The sequence below is a fragment of the Talpa occidentalis genome, unplaced genomic scaffold, assembly GCF_014898055.3.
Source record: "Talpa occidentalis isolate TD23 unplaced genomic scaffold, MPIMG_talOcc4v2.1 talOcc4.3, whole genome shotgun sequence".
NCBI classification, from domain to species: Eukaryota; Metazoa; Chordata; class Mammalia; order Eulipotyphla; family Talpidae; genus Talpa; species Talpa occidentalis.
Genome location: NW_023603184.1, coordinates 117,161,306 through 117,182,197, shown reverse-complemented (window position 1 = coordinate 117,182,197; position 20,892 = coordinate 117,161,306). Strand labels below are relative to the sequence as shown.

The following is a 20,892-nucleotide window of genomic DNA, read 5'->3' as shown; positions in this document are numbered from 1 at the left end:
AAAACACTGGGGTGTCTGGTACAGGTCCTGTCTGGGTCCCAGCGAGCCACTGCTGAATGTTTTGTGGCTGAGGTCTTGAAATTCAGATAAGAACTTGTACCCTAGGATTCTTGTACTATTTCCCACTCATCCAGTAATGGCTAGGTCTTAGAGATAAGGAACCCCTAGCTTTCCAGTATCTGAAGAGAGGAGAAATACTACTTAGAAACAGGAAAATATCTATGTGGGAGTACCAAGTAAATGTGTTTTTCTGGACAAAGAAATGATAGGAGCGTAGGAACAGAATTTACTGTATATTGTAGAATTATTAAAGCCGATCAAATACTCCCTCCAAAATAAACAGCACTAAAACATCACACTCCATCTCCTTGTCTTGATTTATTTTTCTTACCACCTACTGTATCTTACACCTATTATTCCATTTACATAGCATCTTTTTCTTCCCAGTCAAGTGTGCATCCCAGGATATCAGGGCTCCACAAAGCAGAGACAGCACCTGCTTTGCCATAATCCCTAGTCTGTGAACAAAGCTGGAGAAGGAAGAACAGCTCAACAAACAGCAGTTATGTACATCCGCCCAAGACAGGGGCAGCTGAAGAAAATATCAAGAGAAAATTTGCTACAAAAATCCTTTATTTTCGAATTTGTATTGGTTCTCTATTATAGGTGTTATAGTACAATAGTAATAGAGAACCACAAACCAAGTGGCTTAATAACTACAAAAATGTATTATCTTAAATATCAAAAGGATAGAAGTTCATATTGAATATCTGGGACCAATATCCAAGGTGTGAAAAGGACTGGGTTTCTTGATGCTCCAAGAGAGAAATCTGTTTCCTTGTCTTTTCCATCTTCTAAGGCCACCAGCCCTCCTTGGCTCACGGCCTATGCACATCGTCTGTCCTCTCTCTGCTCCCTCATCACATCACCTTCTACTCATGGGCTCTGCCATCTGCCACTTGTAAGGAATCTTGTGATACATTGGACCCTGGTGACTCAAGACAATTTTCTATCTTTGAGTCCTTAATCACATCTAAAAGCCCCTTCTGCCACGTAAGATCACTTTTCAGAGATCCTGGGTGTAGGATATGGGCATCTTTGGGGGACCATTATTCTGTCTACCGTAGTCTTCTATACAAATCTTTTTTCCAACCAATCCCCAATCATTAGCAAATATTTTAATCTTTGGGAACCAGGGAGGATTCAAAAGTATACTTCATATTTTGGAAACTAATGGATTTTCTGGAAATTTGCCAAGAATTTTGAAGCCATATAAATGGTTAAGAAAAGTTGTTCTAAGCATGGGTCATATTAATTAAGATTAAATGGCAGACTTTTGGTAAACGTAAATTGCCACATGATAATATAAAAGCAACTAATGTATTTGAAAATAAATATAAAGAGCACTACATTTTACAAATAAAGGAAGGAGAATATTAAAGAGAATTCCTAAGTAACAAACTTTATCGTGATTAGACTTTATTTGCTCTGATTCAGTCAGAAATAAGAGAAAGCATTACATAGGAATTGTCATTGGCAATAAATATTTAGCCAGACATCAAGGAATATTTCTCGTAACTAAGCTTTAATATGTAGAAGGAGGAGAATTACAGTGACCATGCCTTAGAGAAGAAATCATATGTTGTCCAAAAATTAAATTTTAAAAAAATTGAAATTAGTAAGACGTGAAAATCGAAGGTTCAAGCCCCGGGCAAGTACCCAGACCTTAGATATTTAAGTTTCTGATGTAAAAAAGCAAGTCATATGTTTTTAAGACTACCTTTTAAAAGTCTAGATTTTGGATACTTTGGCATGAAGTGCGCATAACAGTTCATGGTTTTTAATGAGTTGGAACATGACATTGAAATTCAGTACTGTGATAATAACCTCCGAATTAATATTTTCCTTCAGATAAATTGCTTTTGGAAAAAATCTAATCTTATTGCCCATAAAGTGACATAATAAAATCAGAATGCCAACTGTAGCACGGAAAACTCTCCCAGCAAATGTAACAGAGACAGTCCACTCTCTGAGTGTTTACTTTTTGTGTTTAGCTATTAAAATAAGGGTTTAATTTAAAATGCATGAATAAGCTTCTTATTAGATTGCAAACAAGCAAAGGAAATAAATGTTTTCTCCCATTTCTTTTGGAGAGCTAATACTCTATCCTTTTCTTTTATGCAATTGCAGATTTATTTACTAGTGACTTGGGGGAAAGTGTGCTGTGTCTAAATACTCAGTAACTAACTCACTGGCCTAATAATCTCCGTGATTTTCCTCACGTTTCTGCTGCTGTGCAAATTTTGCTTAGGCTGGATTTATAACACTGTCATTCAGGAATAGGTGTTTGAGAGGAGCCATTAAACAACCATCAAAGCATTAAACAGCTGCATGCACAGGAGCCTACCATGCGGCTCCACAAGTTGGCTGCAGAGAATCTCTAAGCCGTGCAGCAGGTGTGATACCACTTAGAGTAGGAGCCCTGGGAACTGAGAGTTGACAACAATGTCCAGAGGACTGGAGGCGAAGAAGCACGCAGCTTGAGTATGTGAGACAGATGCTGCGTTCTTGCTGCTTTCACCATCTCCCCGGTGTAATATTTCCAACACATTAACAGAGCGTTAGAGTTCGTGGCATGCTTAGTGACAGGAATAGAACCATGAAATTGGTAATGTCTTGCCAGTTTTAAAATGTAGATGAATAACTTCTTGTCAGAGCAATGAAGTCTTTCTTATCCTATAAAAACTCCTTGTATAACTAATGAGACTCTTGGGCCATCATACCTGCCCTATTCAATTTCTTACACGAGTTTGGCTGTTCAGCTACCTGTGGCACTTGGAAGGTGGAGATGGGCATTTTTAGAATTGGTTAACACTGTAATAAATTAATATACTAATGCCAATGTCTGAATTGCATTCTGGATGTAATGGGCAAATTTGATATTACCATCTCAAAGCTATTCCTACTGTTCCTACACCAATTATCAGACGCCCTTGATTCTTCTTTATATAGAAAACATGTAAATTAGCTTATGTCACACATTGCGGAGGGAGAGCCTGGGGATGGCAAGGTGTCAGAGAACTGCCATTTTGACTGATTGTACTCCTGGCAACTTATTATGATAATAGATTGCTTTTTATTATATCACTGCATTTGGCCATGATGGTATTTAACTACAGAAAATTAAAGACATGTCATGATGCCAAAGAACTTTATGAATGGGCTAGTGCATTTTTGCCACTCTTAAAATTAACAAGCCAAAGAAGTAATAAACAATCCTGGGAAACCTCAGCATTACTCCACTTAAAAATGCACAATCTTCATCTTTAGGTATTTCCTTCAATTGTTGAGTCAGTAAATGTTTATTGTTGCTTTCTATGTGCTAGCAGTAGGCTAGACCCACGTAGATCACTTCATAAACTATGTCCCATTTTATAAAACAGCACGAAAGAACACTAGCTAATATATACCATTTCTAATTTATATGCTACAGATGTTTATTAAAAAAGAAACAGATCAGTAGAGATGGAGTGATATAGAACAATTTCATGATTGACTAGTGGATGAATAGAATTTCATTAAGAAAAAGGAGGAAGGGAAGTATTTTAGATAAAGGGATTAATGTGTGGAGGAGGAAAAGAATGTGGTTATTCAGGGAGAAGGAAAGACCACCTCTTAAACCTAAAGGGTACCAGGTACCAGGTTCCAGAATGCATGTCACCTGATTTACATAGTGGTTCTTGCTTAATCCTGTCAGTAAACATCATCCCCACTTTACAGATAAGAAACAGAAACTGAGGAAAATTCACACAACTTGGATGTAGAATCTTTGAACTCAACCCTGTGTCTGCAGTGCTGATGGCGTGTGACTGAGAGCAGCACTGGGCACCCAGTGGGCATCTTCAGGCTAGTCCAGGGTGATGGCAGTGGGAACCCAGAGGGGAAGCTAGATCACAGATGCTGTTCTGTGAGGGGGGAAAAAAATGGTCAGGGCAATGTGGATTTGGAGAAAGACAAGGGGATTATCGAAGAAGTCTCCAAGAGTTTTACCCTGGCACTCGAGTGCTGACTTTAAGACTCACCGCAAAAGAGAGAGGAGGGTCTCTTTTAGATTACAGTCTTTGGAATTAGCAAGGACTTCAAGAGCAGAATTATTTGCCACTTAGAGACCAATATTCAGTCATCCTGGCCTTAGGGAGATTAAAAACTGAGATTGTTGGTCCCTAGGCTGCTGACCTAATTCCTCTATTAAAGTAACTAGGGCAAGCAGGAAGAAGAAGGACCAGAGGGGGTGGGAAGAGAAGGCCTTATCCTCCCCTCGCCTAGGGGGATTTATAAAGAAATGGAAAGGAGGTTAGGAAAGACTGTGCTGGTATCCAGGGAGCAAGAGTTTTGTCTAGATATCCTATATTCAATGAAGAATTGGAGCAATTAGCTATTCTATCCCCAAATGTCACTTTTGTCTCAATTTTCCATATATGTGATTATTAAACAAATATCCACTAATTGTTTAGCATCATAAGAAATTTAAGAGATACAAATATAAATTAGACACAGATCTACTCTCAAAGAGTTCATGGAGAACATCATTAACCCTATGATCAGGACAAACTGGATTAGGCCCAAGTTAGGGGCAAAGTACTTCAGATTTCAGAAGACAAAGATTCAAGGGTGGTATTTGAAATGTGGTAATGGGCTTTGGACATTAGAGATAGCAGAAGAAAGAAAACCAATTTTTTAGCAAAAGAAATAGTATTTGTTAAAAGATTAAACAATGAAAAATGGGGGGAAGGGGGGGTTACTTTGACCTCATGGAAAGTTTCTGGAAGTGATGGAAGGAACTGAACTTCCAAAATCTATATTGCTCACAGAGTCTCAAATGTTTTCTTGCTGTTGAGCTACAGACAGAAAACTCCAACACAGGAACACTGCGTATCCTCAATGAATCAGGTAGCTACAGAAACATGAGCCAGGCTGGAAGGAATTTGTCTTTCTAAATCAATGTTTGGCTCAAGGTGAGGAACAGGAGCTGATTGTAGTAAGTATTGCTTGCAGCATGTATTTCTTTAGAAATAAGTTTAGTTTGGGTATAATAAGAAAGCTATTTTTTTCTTTTGCATCCAAGTATACAGTTGAAATATAATGATGTAGAAAAATAATTATTTAAAATATGGTTTTACTAATAAAGATATTAACAGAGGATGTTAACAGACAGTACAGAAATCTGATTCTATCAGAAATGATATAAAGAACTTCCTCAGGTACAGATTTGTTGTTATCGCACATATAGTACGCTATACATAGACAAGTCTCTAATATAATCTTTAGTCTCTTCCATTGCATCTAGTTATAACGGATCAGTTCTCTTCATTTTTTTTAATTTCACTGTGGTGACATGCTTGAGTGAACACAGACATGGTACATTTAACCAATTTGGCACTATGCCTTAGGTTTATTAAACAAACAAAGATTTGATGAGCTGTCTCTAAACTCTAGCCCCTCAAGTGATTCCTGCAGCTGCATACTAACCCTAAGGTGACTTGTCCTCCAGTTAGTGCCGGGGCACTGAAAGTAGAACCCTCACACTTTGGAAAAACTCTTTATTCCTCAGATTCACTCCTTTTTTGTCTGGATATTGCCTTTCTCTGTCATCTTCCATAACCTTGACCACTTTATTGAATAGAATTGTTGGCTGTTTTCTCTCTGGAAGTACATATACTTCCTTGGCGCCATCATGACTGGGGATTAAATACTTTGCAAAGTTGGGAAATTGTTTAATGAATTACTGTATATTTTTCCCACGAACAGGAAAAGTCCTCCTTATTGACTAATTAACTGGATTTTCCCCTAGAGTTCCTTCCCAGAGTAAGGTATAAATATCTCTCTGAGTTCGAGGACTGAGAATTAGTTTTATGTATAACATGAAATATTCTTCATTGTCAAAAAATGATGTTTTTTCCTTTCTTTTCAAAGTCCAATATAGAAAATACCTAATTTTATTATATATACATATGTTATATTAAAAAAGAAAATTGGTTTTAAAATATTTTCTGCCATGTGTAACAAATAGGTAATAAATTACAGCAGTGTTTTCTAACAGATATATTTCATATGTCTTTAGAGGTTGCATATAGACCAAACACAATAAGAGAAATATTCCACAAAGAAAACAAGATATGTGAACTTAAAATTGCTTGTCCTTTGGTAGGAGATATGTCTAATTATTAATTTGTCACCTACCACAATGTAGATAGATCATAAAGTTTGATCTTTAATGGGGACATTTTTCATATGCCTGTTGGCCATTTGCATTTCCTCTTTGGAGAAGTTTCTTTCTTTTTTTTTTTTTATTTAAGAAGGTTTTTTTTTTTAAGATTTATTTATTTATTTTATACAAGAACTGGGGTACAGGTCAGAAGCACGGGAGGGTGAGAGAATTCACCAGAGCCAGAGCGGGGAGCAGAACAGGCAGACTGACGAAGTACACTGCTGAGGGGAGCAGCGGGCGCGGCAGGAGAGTTCTGCAGCACCATGTAGGGTTCTCACTGGCCTGCGGGGAATTGAATCGGAGCTGAAGAGGCTGCAGACAGTTTCGCAGCGCAGTATTCAACCGCTGTGCCACTGGGAAGGCCCTGGAGAAGTTTCTTTTTAGCTCTTCTGCCCATTTTTTGACTGGATTATTTACTTTGTTTTTGTTGAGTCTCATCAGCTTTTTGTAGATTTTTGTCATCAGTCCTTTTATCATTAGTGTTGTGTGAAAAATTTTCTCCCAATCGGTGGGTGTCTCTTTGTTTTGGTTACTGTCTCTTTTGCTGTGCAGAAGCTCTTTAATTTGATGTAGTCCCAGCTGTTTATCTTTGCCTTCACTATCACTGCTTTGGGTGATGTGTCTTTAAAGATATTACTAAGGTGTATGTCATTTTGCCTATATTTCCTATTAGTATTTTGCCTACATTTCCTTCTGTATATTTTATGGTTTCAGATCTTATGTCTAGTTCTTTTTTTTTTAAAGATTTATTTATTTATTTATTTTATTTATTTATACAAGCACTGGGTACAGTCAGAAGCGCGGGAGGGTGAGAGAATTCACCAGAGCCACAGCGGGGAGCAGAGCAGGCAGAAGGACGAGTAGAGAACTTTTGCTTTCCACAATGGACAAATACCTGGAGAGACTGGTTTTCTTTCACACTGGAACCTGAAAAAATGTTCATCTAAGACTGCATCCCAACCTCCATATATTCGATCTTCATCACCATGGAAATGGTGGCAAAAAGTGAAAGGGGGGAATTGTTAGGGGGGAAAGGATGTCCCAAAGCAAATTCCATACAGGCTTTGTGGACTCCACCCCCACCCCAGGTCAAAGCCAAAGACACTGGGAACTCCAAATCCCATCACCACCAAAGGGAAGGTGGCTGGGACCTGAGGGTGGGGTTAAGCAGCCAGGTGGATACAAAAGGCAGACACGTGGGCTTTGGGGATCCCCCATTTTTGGCTCTTGGCCAGCTCGCAGCGTCCGGCCAGCTCTGAGAGTGACTTTGGGTTTCTAGGTCGTCGGATCGGGTAGGACGCATTAAAGACTTTATTTCCCTATTTTCTCCCTGAGTTGTACATTTTCCTTATTTCTTTTTCTCTTGTAAATAAACCTTTTATTAACCCTTTTGCGTGTGTCTGTAGTAGAGTATTCATAAGTCAAGCACACTGCTGAGGGGAGCAGCGGGCGGCAGGAGAGGTCTGCAGGCCATGTGGGGCCCTCCTCCAGTGGCCTGGGAGCAGCAGGGGATCGAACCGGCACTGCAGAGGCTGCAGACAGCTTAGCAACCCAGCGCTCAACCGCTGTGCCACCGGGGAGGCCCTTATGTCTAGTTCTTTAATTCATTTTGATTTGGTTTTTGTGCATGGTGTGAGGTAGTAGACAAGCTTCATTCTTTTGCATAACCCAAATATAATCCATAAACACTACCTCATCTTTTGGCTAGCCGACCTTTTCTTTTTTAGAGTACTACCAATGTGACACATGCTATAGACCACAGACCATGTACTACTAAAAAGACAAGAATTGCTATATGGGTATTTCATTAGCAACCAAATTGTAAGCAATTTCTTTCACTGGTAATTTGAAATCAGACCACATTAACCTTAATGTGAGACAAAATCTTGTCAAAAGGTTATCCTTCCCAGGCCCCCCCCCAAAAAACAGGATAAATTGCAAGATTATCAGAGTTACCTTCCCATATATATAATATATATTTATATATATATATTTAAAGATTTATTTATTCACTTATATAAGCACTGGGTACAGTCAGAAGCGCAGGAGGGTGAGAGAATTCACCAGAGCCAGGAACAGAACAGGCAGACTGACAAAATACACTGCTGAGGGGAGCAGCGGGCGGCAGGAGAGTTCTGTGTGCCGTGTGGGACCCTCTCCGGAGGCCAAGGATCGAACCAGCACTGCAGAGGCTGCGGGCAGCTTCCCAACCCAGCACTCAACCTCTGCGCCACCAGGGGAGGCCCTCACTTATATATATTTTTTTAAGGGAAAAAAAAGCACTTTTATATGTTCCTTTATACTCTTCAGCAAACTGGTATTACATAACAATTATGAAGGCAAAAACAAACCAAAAATTAACCAGATGTGCAAAAATTTCATAGAGGAGAGATATCAATAAATGCTATAATCAACTCTTTGTTAAATCAAACCTTTTTATTTTCTGATATTTTCTGATGGCTTAAATTGACCAAAGGTCAGATTGAACCAAAATAATGAAATTCATATGTCAATTAACTCCTTCGATTTTTGCCATGACTTGAGGAATTTAGTACAGTCTGTTTTCCTACTGAGAGAATTGACACAGAAAAATAAAACAATCTTCTAAAGATCACAGAAACCATTTTAAAGTAACTGCCTAGCATTTGGGAAATGGATTTGGTCCATATGAATAAATCCTTTGAAATGCAGACCTATCTGGAGTGCTAATAGGCTGATGAGCCCACACCATAAGATGATGGTAAAAGTCCTCTCTTAAGACCTTTGTGATCAGATTTGCACATCTGCATACTAAACTTCTCTGACCCAACTTTGTTGACTAAATTCCAAAATTAATTTTTTGCCGTTTTTTTTTTTCCTGCTTCTCTCTGTAGATATGGATTTCCCCTTCACAATCCTCTTTAATGTAATTAATAGATACAACAAAAGAGAGGATTTCCCAACTGAGAGAGTAATGGAGTCAAGCCTGCTGTTTCAGGTCCGCATCCTCCCAGTTTACTGTTTCAAATGGCTGTCCAAGAGGGTGTCTGTTCTTCCATCTCTCTGACAAAAGTCTTTCATCTGCTGTCAGTTTCATTTAAAGAAGCTCTATCATGTTTAGAAAATCCCGGGGTGCATAAGGAAGTATAGCTCTGATGCCTTGTTTATCTCTTTTTGGCCCAGCCCAATTGGTTTTTTAGTAACGCACTGCCTCTCCCAGGCATTTCATCTCAATTTACAGAGGAACTGGGAGCTCAAGTAACTTATCCAACGTCACACATGAGTGGTTTACCAGAATTCATACCCCAGAACTGTCATGGTTCCTAAATCCTTTATTATGAACATTATACCACACCATCTTCCAGGTCTCAGTATTAACATCATGTAAATTTATTCTCCAGCATGATTCATTAAAATGAAAATGGGCCATTTTCTCTGATTCTCCAAGCACTTCAGAAGAAGCGTTACATCCTGAATACAGATTTCATTTCTCAGAAAGAGACAAGAAAGGAAGTTAAACCTTTACTTGTATTGGAAGCTGGTTCATCTTAAAAGGGCTTTTATTCCAGTTTTTGGTTTAAAATATTTAAAGGAAAACCAAGCAGTATTAAGGTTAAGAATAGCTACAGTTGCATTTTTTTAGCAGTAGGTAAAGAAGGAAACTAAAATGTGCCTGTAATTCAGTGGCAGAAATCTAATGAATCCCCTGTGGATTAAAAGTTAATGTAAAACTAAATAAAAAAAAATATTCAACCTGTGCTAGACTCCCACTCACACAATTTTAAACACTTTCTGTCATCATAAAGTACATAGCATCGATTCCCTTTCTTTGGTGGGATCTCATTTTTCTCTTTAAATAGATAATTCAAATGGTATCAGAGTAACCACCTATTTTTGGCTCCAAGTATGAAATAATATAACAAGAATAAAAATTCAACATGCAAGTGTACTTTTTTAAGTGTAAAAACTAGAGTAGAGAAATTATAAAATACAATTTAATATTTTTTCTTACCCTGTAATAATAAAGTTCTTCTGTGCTGGATCCACTAGATAGATAGATGATAGATAGAGAGATAGAGAGACAGAAAATAGATGATAGATTTATACACATATATGTGCATTATGCATATGTGTATTATTTAAGTACATTTATATATCTGCATTCACTTTTCTTTCACATAAATGCTTAATTTAACATTTATACTCAGCAAAAGCCATTGCTTAAGCATGCACTGTGTGCAAAGCATCAGAATTGACACTATTTGAAAATAAATAAACATTATCTCTATCAAAGAAGTTATAGTTTGATGTGAAACAGGACATAATTTAATGATACAAGCACAAATCTATGATAGAAAGATTAACATGCCAATAAGTGGCACACACAGTAAATAATACAGGTGATTAAAACAATGCATACTGTTAGAATGAAAAATGAACCAATCAGATCAGAACAGAGGCACAAAAGACTGCTGGACAGTGAGAAGAGCCTCAGTTCAGGATTCCAGGGGACCTGTTTACAAACCCTATCTTGTTTGCCTTGTGTGCCTTTAAGCAAGACCTTGAACTTTTACAATTTCACATGTGTAAGTAGGGATGATAATACCTGCCCCACAGAATTATTTTGGGTGCTAAAACTGGAAGTGTGTGTAGACCTACTCCAAGGTTTGCAATTCAGTGGTAACTGATTCTAGAAGGGATAGAGCACTTTTGAAACTCCTTGGACCAGAGCTGACATAGGAAAAAGGATCTGAATGAAATTTAACTTCCTTAACCCACAGTACCATATACTTTTCTAATTGCTTGGGTTGAATTCAGAGTCAAAATAGATCTTTAGAAACTTAGGAATAGAGAAGGATGTTTCAGATGTGAATAGTAAGCAGTCTGAAACTTGAAAATACGTTTAAAACTTCAATAAACAATAAATAAAGCAGGGTTAGGGGTTGATTATGTAGAAGAGGATTTTTGGAACTGATGAGATGTTAATTATTCTGATCACCAATTACCAATGCTGGTGAGGGAAGGGGCAGGTGGTTCCCCACCCATCACTAGCAAACAATGTTCAGACACCAGCTGGATGTCCCATTCAAATCAATTCTGACACTAAATGCTTGGGGATAGAAGTTAGATTGCACAGGTTAAGGGCTCAGTCCCACAAGACTATAAACCATATTCTACTCAAGGTGATAAAAATAGTTTTTAGAGAACAGTTTGAGAAAATGCACTAAAATACATATCAGCTAGAGTAGATAACAACTAGAGTAAATCTAGCCCTTTCAGATGCTACTCCAAAATGCAGGTTATTATCTGTCCTCCTAACCTACTGACTATAGCTTAGAGGTTACAATGACCCCCACATTGGTTTTGATTAATTTGCTAGAGCCGCCCGCAGAACTTAGAGAAAAATTTCACTTGACTTAGTCACTAGTATATTATAAAACAATATAATTCAGGAACAATTAGATGGAAGAGGTGCATAGGACAAGGAATGGGGAAAGGGCTTAGAGCTTTCATCCCATATACCACTCTTCACAAATCTCTATGGTCCCATTAACCCACAAACTCATGTTTTCTTTTGAATTCTTTATGGAAGTTCATTACAGAGGCATGATGACTAAATCAATGGCCAATGTTGACTAAATTCACCTCTACCTGATAGTTCTTTTTTTTTTTAAGATTTATTTATTTATTTATTTATTTGTTTATTTATACATACAAGCACTGGGTACAGTCAGAAGTGCGGGAGGGTGAGAGAATTCACCAGAGTCAGAGCGGGGAGCAGAGCAGGCAGAAGGACTGAAGTACACTGCTGAGGGGAGCAGCATGCAGCAGGAGAGGTCTGCGCACCATGTGGGACCCTCCTCCGGTGGCCGGGGAGCAGCCGGGGATCGAACCGGCGCTGCAGCAGCTGTGGGCAGCTTCACAACCCAGCGCTCAACCGCTGCGCCACCGGGGATGCCCTCTACCTGATAGTTCTAACCCTCTAATCACATCTTAATTGGTTTGCCTACCAAACAATCCCCACTCCTAGGTCGGATCCAAAATTTTCCTCATATAACCAAAGGTGCCTTTATCTATGTCAAAACTTAGGAAATTCCCAGGGTTTTAGGAGCTCTGTGCAATAGTGGATGAAGACCAAATATATATATATTTCTTATTTTACCTCATGCTATCACAGCTGTCTAAATACTACCAATACATAGACTTTATCTACTACCTTTGGCTTTAAAACAACTTCCTAAAAATTTTGCTAGCATATACATAATCCAAATGCAGGGAATGTAACTGATAAAATACAATGTTCTGTTCAGCATTTTGACATCATTTACTCTCTTCTGTTTCTATTTAATTAATAATACATTTTGTGCTTAAAAATAAACCATATTATTCAAGGTGATAAAAATTGGTTCTGTTTGGAGAAATGCACTAAAATGAAAATTAACTAGATTGAATATTGGCTGGAGTAAATCTACTATAGAGGAATCCTTTCTCTGTAAGGATTCCCAATAAATAGGCAAAGCATTTGTAATAAAAACTCATTCCAAAGTAAAGATAATTAACAAAATATACAGTGGAAATTTAACTTCAGATATATGAATTTAATAAATTGGCTTATCACTAGGCTGATTGTTTTATCTTTCTTAAATTAGAATTAATCTGACTAGAAAGAAATGACTTCTTGTGCCTCTTTATAATAAAATTTGCTGATTAAGCAAAACCTCAAACTACTTAAGAGCAAAACATATTTTCATATTCTGCAATTCCAGGCTTAGTATTAAGGTAGTCAAGTTTCTCTGCAGATTTTTTAGAGAAAGCTTCAAAACTAAATTATGAAGCATACTGCATTTTCTGTATCCTTGTGGTAAATCAATACGTGATTCAACAAGATTCTGCAAGAAAAACCCAGAGTATCACTTTACTTTTCCAGTTATTTAAATATTTTGCATAAACCACAATATTGCCTCTGAAAATACCTATCACAAGAAGTCATTTTCATTTTTCATGGTCCACCATAACAAAAGTTTTCTAATCATACAATATTCTTATATCCTCTTTCTAAATACTATTTTAATGAATGCTAATTTTAAAGATTACTTATTCAGATAGCACAGAAACAGGAGCTTAAATGAACACGTGTTTTGGGTTTGACAAAGAGATATCCTTTCTTAGCTTACATCATAGAACATGGGTTAACTTTTGCCTGTGGCCTATCGTTTGCTTACCCCTTCTTTAAGGGATATTAGAAACTTAACGCCACATCAATGTGCCCACATGTAGAAAAGGAAAGCAACAGAGGTAGAAGGTAAACACTTTCTTCTTAAGGAAATGAAACCGTAGTTATATACATCATTGTCGTATTTCATTGCCAAGAACTCATTCATATGGCCACATCTAGGTACAAGATAGGCTAGCAAATGAGGTTGAGGGTATTTCCATAGACCCTACAAAAGCTTACATTACAGTATGCATCAGTTGGGTCCTTTGGGAAATAGACACAGACACAGTTAGCAGTGCAAAAGAGTTAACTGGCAGAGTGAAAGATAAAATGTAGAGGAAGCAGAATTGGGCTGGGAAAGTCCTCAGACTGAGGAAAATCTGACTGTGGAAGGAAAGATCTTGGAAAGGGTCAGGACTGGGCAGTACGCATCAGACCAACATGCAAACCTGAAAACACTTAGATCATCCCTACTTGACTGAAGTTGTCCATTAAGGGAGTCTCAGATTGGGCAGGCATTTCCAGACCCAAGTGGTCCCACCAGGCTGTTTTTGGTTGTGGTTACACAAGATGCAAGTAAAAACGGAAGTGAATCTTCAATTGGAAAGTCTCAGTTAATTGTGTTATCTTGCAGCTACATATAAGTTCTTTTTTAAATTGAGATCTGAGATGGATAACTCTACAGCTGCCACCTTATTAATAAAGTAGGAATGGATTTAGAGAATACTAGTAGATATATCAGTATCATAAGTCTATATCTATCTATTCCCCACTAATAGAAACAAAACACAGAGAAGTATTGATTCTATCACTGGATGAATCCTGCTAAACTTACCAAGAGAGTATCATGTAAGATAGTGTCATACCTACCCTGAATTTGAGCAACATTTATATTCTTTCCTTTTTTTCAGGATAGAATTTATATAATTGATTAAAAGGTCTATTTTGCTTTCAAATTTGTGATCTATTTTTTTTATCAGTTGACACTACATAGAACATAATTTTCAGTTTGCACAGTGACATTGAGCTGAAACACTGAGAAAGGTCTAATGAAGATCCTATGCTGGAAGTCTTCACAAATAAACCATACTATATATACAGAGAATCAGCAAGGTTTAATGATTAATTTTCCTGATTCACATCAGCAGCATCTCTGCAATATATTTTTAACATCCATAGTAAAATTCTCGCTGTCCACTGCTATCAAAATGCAACCACTAGAATTAATTAGGATGAAAGGGTACACAAAAGACTAGGTACAAGTACAATTATTTTGGTCCATATTAAAAAAAAAATCCAGTGAAGAAGTAGCTTCTAATCCAGAAAGAAAAAGAATAATAAGTTCTACCACTTATTGAAGGTCCTCCTATTTAACTATTTTTTTACATACTTTGCATCTAAATTTAGAGCATCCCCATGGTAGTTATTGTTGTCCTTATTTCGCCAGCCATTGAGCAAAATCTTTAACAGCATCAGTGGTTACACAAAGGTCCATGACCAGTACAGAGTTCACCTTATATTACACTCAAGTTTTCATGACCCCAGCACCCATCATTATTGAATAATGTCATTGTCTTTGTATAAGTGAGTAATCTATCAGAATAAGCATTCTTCGCTTTTTTAAGAGTGTTAACATTAGTCATATTTGGAAGATATTGCTTTTCCTAATGGATTTTAAGCCAGTATGAATTGAGGTGAGGGAATTTTCGGTGTAACTATTAAATGATTATTTTTTGCAACTATTTATTTTCTAGAGCTCATACACATGAGGGTAGATTCAGTCTAGGAAAAATATTCAAATCCTATTTTGAAATATATAAGTTCTGTTAAATCTCATTCTTATAAGAAATTAGAAAGCTGTGTGTGTGTGTGCGTGTGTACAGGAATGTCACCAAACTTTAACACATAGGCTGAATATCAAAGATGCCTTCTATATCCCCTCAGACATCATTATATAATTGGCATTACTCATTTTTGCCATAATTATTGCCTGATCTAATGATCAAGAAGTGGAAGAAAGACATCCTTGGAAGGTTAATAAGCCATCCAGAAAATTAGATTAGCATGATCAAACCTTAATGATTATTATTTCTCATTATATTAGATCACCTGAAAAGTTTGAGGAAGAAAAAATAAATAGGCATCATTGGGCAATTATACTTGTAGCTTTCCACAGTAGATTTTACAGATGATCACCAGTTATGAATTCTTTTCATATCTGAAATCAGATTTTTTAATAAATTATACTACCATTATTATAGTAATCAAAGCCCGTTTATTTGATCATCATCATAATGGAGTACTTGAGGCATTTTCTTTTTTGCTAATTGACAGTTGGTCAGTTAAGAGGTGCTTTCACAAAATCTTCCATAACCCTAAGGGTTTGAATTAGCTTCTAATAAATGCCTGAGAAGCTCCTCTAGATTTTTAAGTGCATTTGCTAAAACTCCCAACTGCTATTTTCCACCTTCTGGTCAGGAAATGCCTTTGATCTGCCATCTAGCTGCCTTTCTTGCTTGTATCTATCTGTCTCGAGCACTGAACCCTACTCATCAGCAGAATGACACATTATCATTTAGATATCATTTTCTGAAGCCAGATTTCTCTGAGAAAGGAAACAAAATGCTAAGAGTAGGGAGAGGGTCAAACTGAAGCTCAGACTGCCGTATTTGGACAATTGTAGGAGGTGGCCTATGTTCACAAGAATGGGCCTTGAGCTTGATCCTCACTCCCACCCTAATTACACTAGGAGTTTCCAGTGCAGGCTTTTTAAAATTTTATTTCTTTATTCACTGACTGCTCCCTGCTCAACCACATGCCATTTTGCTATCTGTGGTGGGAACCCCCAAGCCGAGGTTCTACAATATCAACATCCAGTTATGCAAAATCATTTTCCTTCAGTTTAGATCTCCCCATCACTTCCTAAGAAGGTGGTGGTAATTGGGTGGAGGGAATGAATTGAACTAAATAAGAAATAAATGAACTTGCTGGTTTTTAAAAGAGTAAATGTACAGTCTTAAATTACCAAACTTGTTCAAAAACACTTTCTCTCAATAATCTCCATGGTAGCAGAGATTTTTATTTAACCCATTACTGTTAACAAGTGACCAAGGGGTACCAAGGGATGCCCCAAAAATCAGGGTGCATGCTCTAAAATGGGGTCCCACCATCTGCTTCATAAAGACAAAGGTAGCAGACTCTTATCGTGACAGATCTTTAATAAAAATTAGTGTACATAGAGAAGGAAGAGAGGATATTACTAATCATTTCCCAATGAAACACCCAAAATTACCCATCACAAAGTGGGCAAATGTCCAACAAAATAAGGGTTGGCCAGGAGTGGGACCTCTGAGGCTTTAAAGCTTGCCACAAGTTTGAAGAACCCCTTCTTCAAAGGGAGGGAGCAGAAAGGAGCCAGGCAAGTCAGAGATAAAAGGAGGATAATCAGAGTACAAACCAAGATAAGGGTCAAGGAGAGCCTACCCATGTGTCTTTCTTTCCCATCTCTCTTAGTGTCTCTACATGTCTCTCCTCCATGTGTCTCCTTCAAGTCCCCCATACACACACCACAAGTCCCTAGGTGCAAGTCCAGAGCCAGAGAAGGCCAAGAGGCCCCTCAGTCACTTGCCTTCCATGTATAGAGATTCATCTGGGCACTCAGTTCAGCCCTGAGTTCCCAGTAGCTAGTCCAAGGCTGCTGTGTGAAAGTGGGGCCAAGGAACATAGTACCTCCCTTAACAATTCTACCAGACAGAGGTAAATGTTGATAAAATGTATGAGTATGCTACAGAAATTGATCCACATAATTGAATTACAAGTTCAATATTTCATTTTAATTTGATTGCTTAATGTCATTATATTTTTAATTAAATAAACATTTAAAGAAGATATTTTTGTGGTGCAAACTCCCAAATTCCAGGTATATGATTGATTAATCTAACTTCTATTGATAATAGAAGAAAAAGAATTGGGGAGTGATGAAAGAAAGGAAAGGTGTCAGGGACAGGGATGCATGTTAATTTCTCCAATATGACAAGGCAATATATATTTAAGTAAATGAAGCTAATAACTGTAAATATACACCTACATTATTTAGTTAAAATGTCTCTATTAACCTTCTTTTATCAAGAAGTATTCCCTAAGTGCCTCGCCATATGCCAATGTGTGGGTCCAGGGACACAAAGCAAAGTGAAATAGTTCTTATCCACAAAGAACGCTGTAGGTAGATCCTTCTATAGTTCCTTCTTTGTTTACATCCTTCCTCATTACAGAATGTAAACCCAAGCTTAAAGAATAAAATGCCAGCCTTAATATTTTCAACATTATTGGAATTACTCTGAAAAGTTAGCAATTGAAAATCTCCTCACCAGCTGAGGTTCACTTCTTCTGTGTATATGCCGGTGTTTAAAATAAATATTTTGCAATTAGGGTGAAATATGGTAGTGACAGCTGCAGAGACTGAAGGCTTCTATTTATTCAGATACTCATTTATCTGCAAAATATCAAGGTAATGGCACATCCCCAGCTTATCACTGCTTCTAGATGTGAACACAGAATTAAATCTCTATATGCCTGCCTTCTGCTTTAATCTCCCTCCTCAAACTGCTAGTGATGATAAACCTATTGATGTGAGCTGGAAAGGCAATTCTTCTGTAGGAAATTTTTAGCCACCAAAAATTAAAGTCTGTCTTATTACAAATAACACACTGTTCAAGGCTCCCAGTTTGCCTTGGTTTAAACTTACATAGCTAAGTTTATATACAGAAGAATTACGCTGCCATGAAAAGGAAACATTTTGCAAGGATTGTGCATTCATTGGTGCTGTATTTTAGACACAATAAACTCAGTTGGTGAGGAAGGATGCCTTGGTGGTGGGTGTGTTGTGTTAACATACATCTGAAGAGCTGTGTTGTGTTAACATACATTCAGAGTTAACAACATAACTCTGAATCATATACAGTGTTGTAAACCAATATTACCTCAATTTAAAAAAAATGAACTATAAATATAATTGCAAGTGTGGTAGTCAGAGTCTTGGACAGAGGAACAAAATTAATTAATTCATTCATTGTGAGTTCACTCTTGTGAGTTCCAGTCACCTAGTCTGTAGAATTCAAGCCAGAGTAATAATGCTGCTAATTATTAGGATATTTAAAGACAAAATTAGAATGTAACCATGTTTTCAGTGCTTGAAAGAGTAAGAATATGAGGTTCTATTAAGAATTTTGTTTGTGTTTATTTATTAAGGGACACTATTGACAAAAGTGACACATGTAGTCACACCACAGATATACGTTATATGGTGGAACATTCTCTCCAGCTCGTGGAAAGAGGAAAATAAGTCCTGACAGTAGTCATGACATCTTTTATATTATACAAGTTGAAATACTCTATAACAAAGCTGAGAAAATTGATTCAGGAATACTCTCATATGCTGTGTTGGAGTTATTCCTTCAGAAGCAGTGCTGACCAATAGAACTTTCTATGCTAATGGGAATGTTCTTCTTCTGCCCCATCCATGGAAATAGCCACAGTCACATGTTACTATTAATTACTTGAGAAGTAGTTAATGCAACTGAAGAACTGACTTTTTAGTTTTATTTTGGTTTAATTGATGTATATAGAGCGCCAAGTGGCTATTAGCTACCATATTGAGCAACACAATCCTAGAACTTATGATTTCGAGTTCTTAAAAGACTTGGTTTTTGTACTATTAACTTTTTAAAGATTTATTTATGCATACAAGAGCTCGGGTACAGGCCAGAGATGCGGAGGGTGAGAGGATTCACCAGAGACAGAGCGGGGAACAGAACAGGCAGACTGACTGAAATACACTGCTGAGGGGAACAGTGGACGAGACAGGAGAGGTCTGCCTTGCCATGTGGGTTGCTCCCTGGCCGGCTGGGGATCGAATTTGTGCTGTAGAGTCTGCTGACTACCTCATATTTTGGTGCTTAACCCCTTGCACCACCAGGGAGGCCCTGTACTGTTAATTTAAGTCAGTCAAATACTAGCCAAAGACAAAGAAAATAGACATAGTTTTATCAGCATTCAATAAACACTTTTAGAATATTTTAACATCACCCCACCAAAGTGGAACCCCCAAGTGGCAATTAGATTCCTCCAATAAATTTAGAAAAAAATTAGCACATTTCCAGCTTTCTCACCACCTTTTCCTCAATATATCAAGGTAAAGAATTAGAATTTAAACTTTGTGCTTTAAAATGTTAGAACTAAATATAGTCATTACTTAAGAGAGTCAAACCTTCTCAGCCCTAGTAGCAGAAACTTAGGATAGGTTAATACTCAGATTTGGATATGCCTTACCAAGAGACATGTTGACAGCTCCTCTCTGGCTTGTTAGAGAAAGTTTTGATGTGTGAAAGCCAAGTCACAAGATTACTACTCTGTAGGAATGGCGGTCCCTACTCTGCTAGCCACCAACTATTTGATTTATTCCATGAGCATCGGAGATGACCCTTTCAGTCACAGAACCATCAGCGAGTCATGTTGCTGGGTGATAAGAATCCTTCAGATACCTAAATCATCTTTTACCACTGAGAGTTTCATCTGTTCTGGAGTAAAGAGTATTTTTATGTATGATGTTTCAATCCAGATAACTATAGATGTATTCAGAAAAGATTTCCAGACTTAAATCAAGTTCATACTGACAAGGACCTTAAAACCGCACAGTATTTACCAAGAAGGTATTAGACAACACTTCACTTCATTCTATTTTAATTCCTAAAGTTTGGAAGGGGTAGTTAATGTATTATACATTGAGAAGCCCATTAATTATTTTGATTAGCATTTGTTTTCTTGTATTTTCCTTAGAAACAATCCAAATTCTTAATTTGCTCTCTGGAGTAATCACAGGTATGGATATTACATAATTTAACAGATCTATTAAACAAACTAGTAAGTATTTTAATGTACATTTCTATGCAATAAGAATGCAACTGACGTCTTAATTTTACTGAAATACTTGGACTGAATTTTATTTCTAACCCAATGTGTCTGTTGATCACATAAAGTATTGGGCTTTTTAATAGGAATAAAATCCAAGTAATCTGTCTTTTAAAAAAAAAATTGAAATCTTTCCCAGTTACATTAAAGCTGATGTAAAACATGCTTTTAAAAACATATACTATAAAAGTGACACTCTTGGCTGTTCTATTCCACCCACAGATCTCTCTTAATATGCAGCAGTTTCACTAAGGAGTCTTCATTGTTTATAGCACACTTGCCTTGCCCTGAGACTCTGCCAGGTGCAGCTGATAGGGAACAGAAACTATCTTTAAAACACATCTTCCTCTTCAGAAATTCTTCACCTGACTATTTGTTCCATTCTTTTGCTCTAGCCATCTAGGCCCAAACAAATCATTGTCTCAGCCATCTGACCCTGTTAAGAGTAAAGCTAAGGTGCATG

At 37.3% G+C, this 20,892-nt stretch overlaps 1 protein-coding gene across 2 annotated transcripts in view; it reads left to right on the top strand.

Moving 5' to 3' along the window:
- TMEFF2 (transmembrane protein with EGF like and two follistatin like domains 2) overlaps nucleotides 1–20,892 on the top strand; it is a 231,002-nt gene that overhangs the window by 89,838 nt on the left and 120,272 nt on the right. The gene's annotated exons all lie outside the window — the stretch shown is intronic.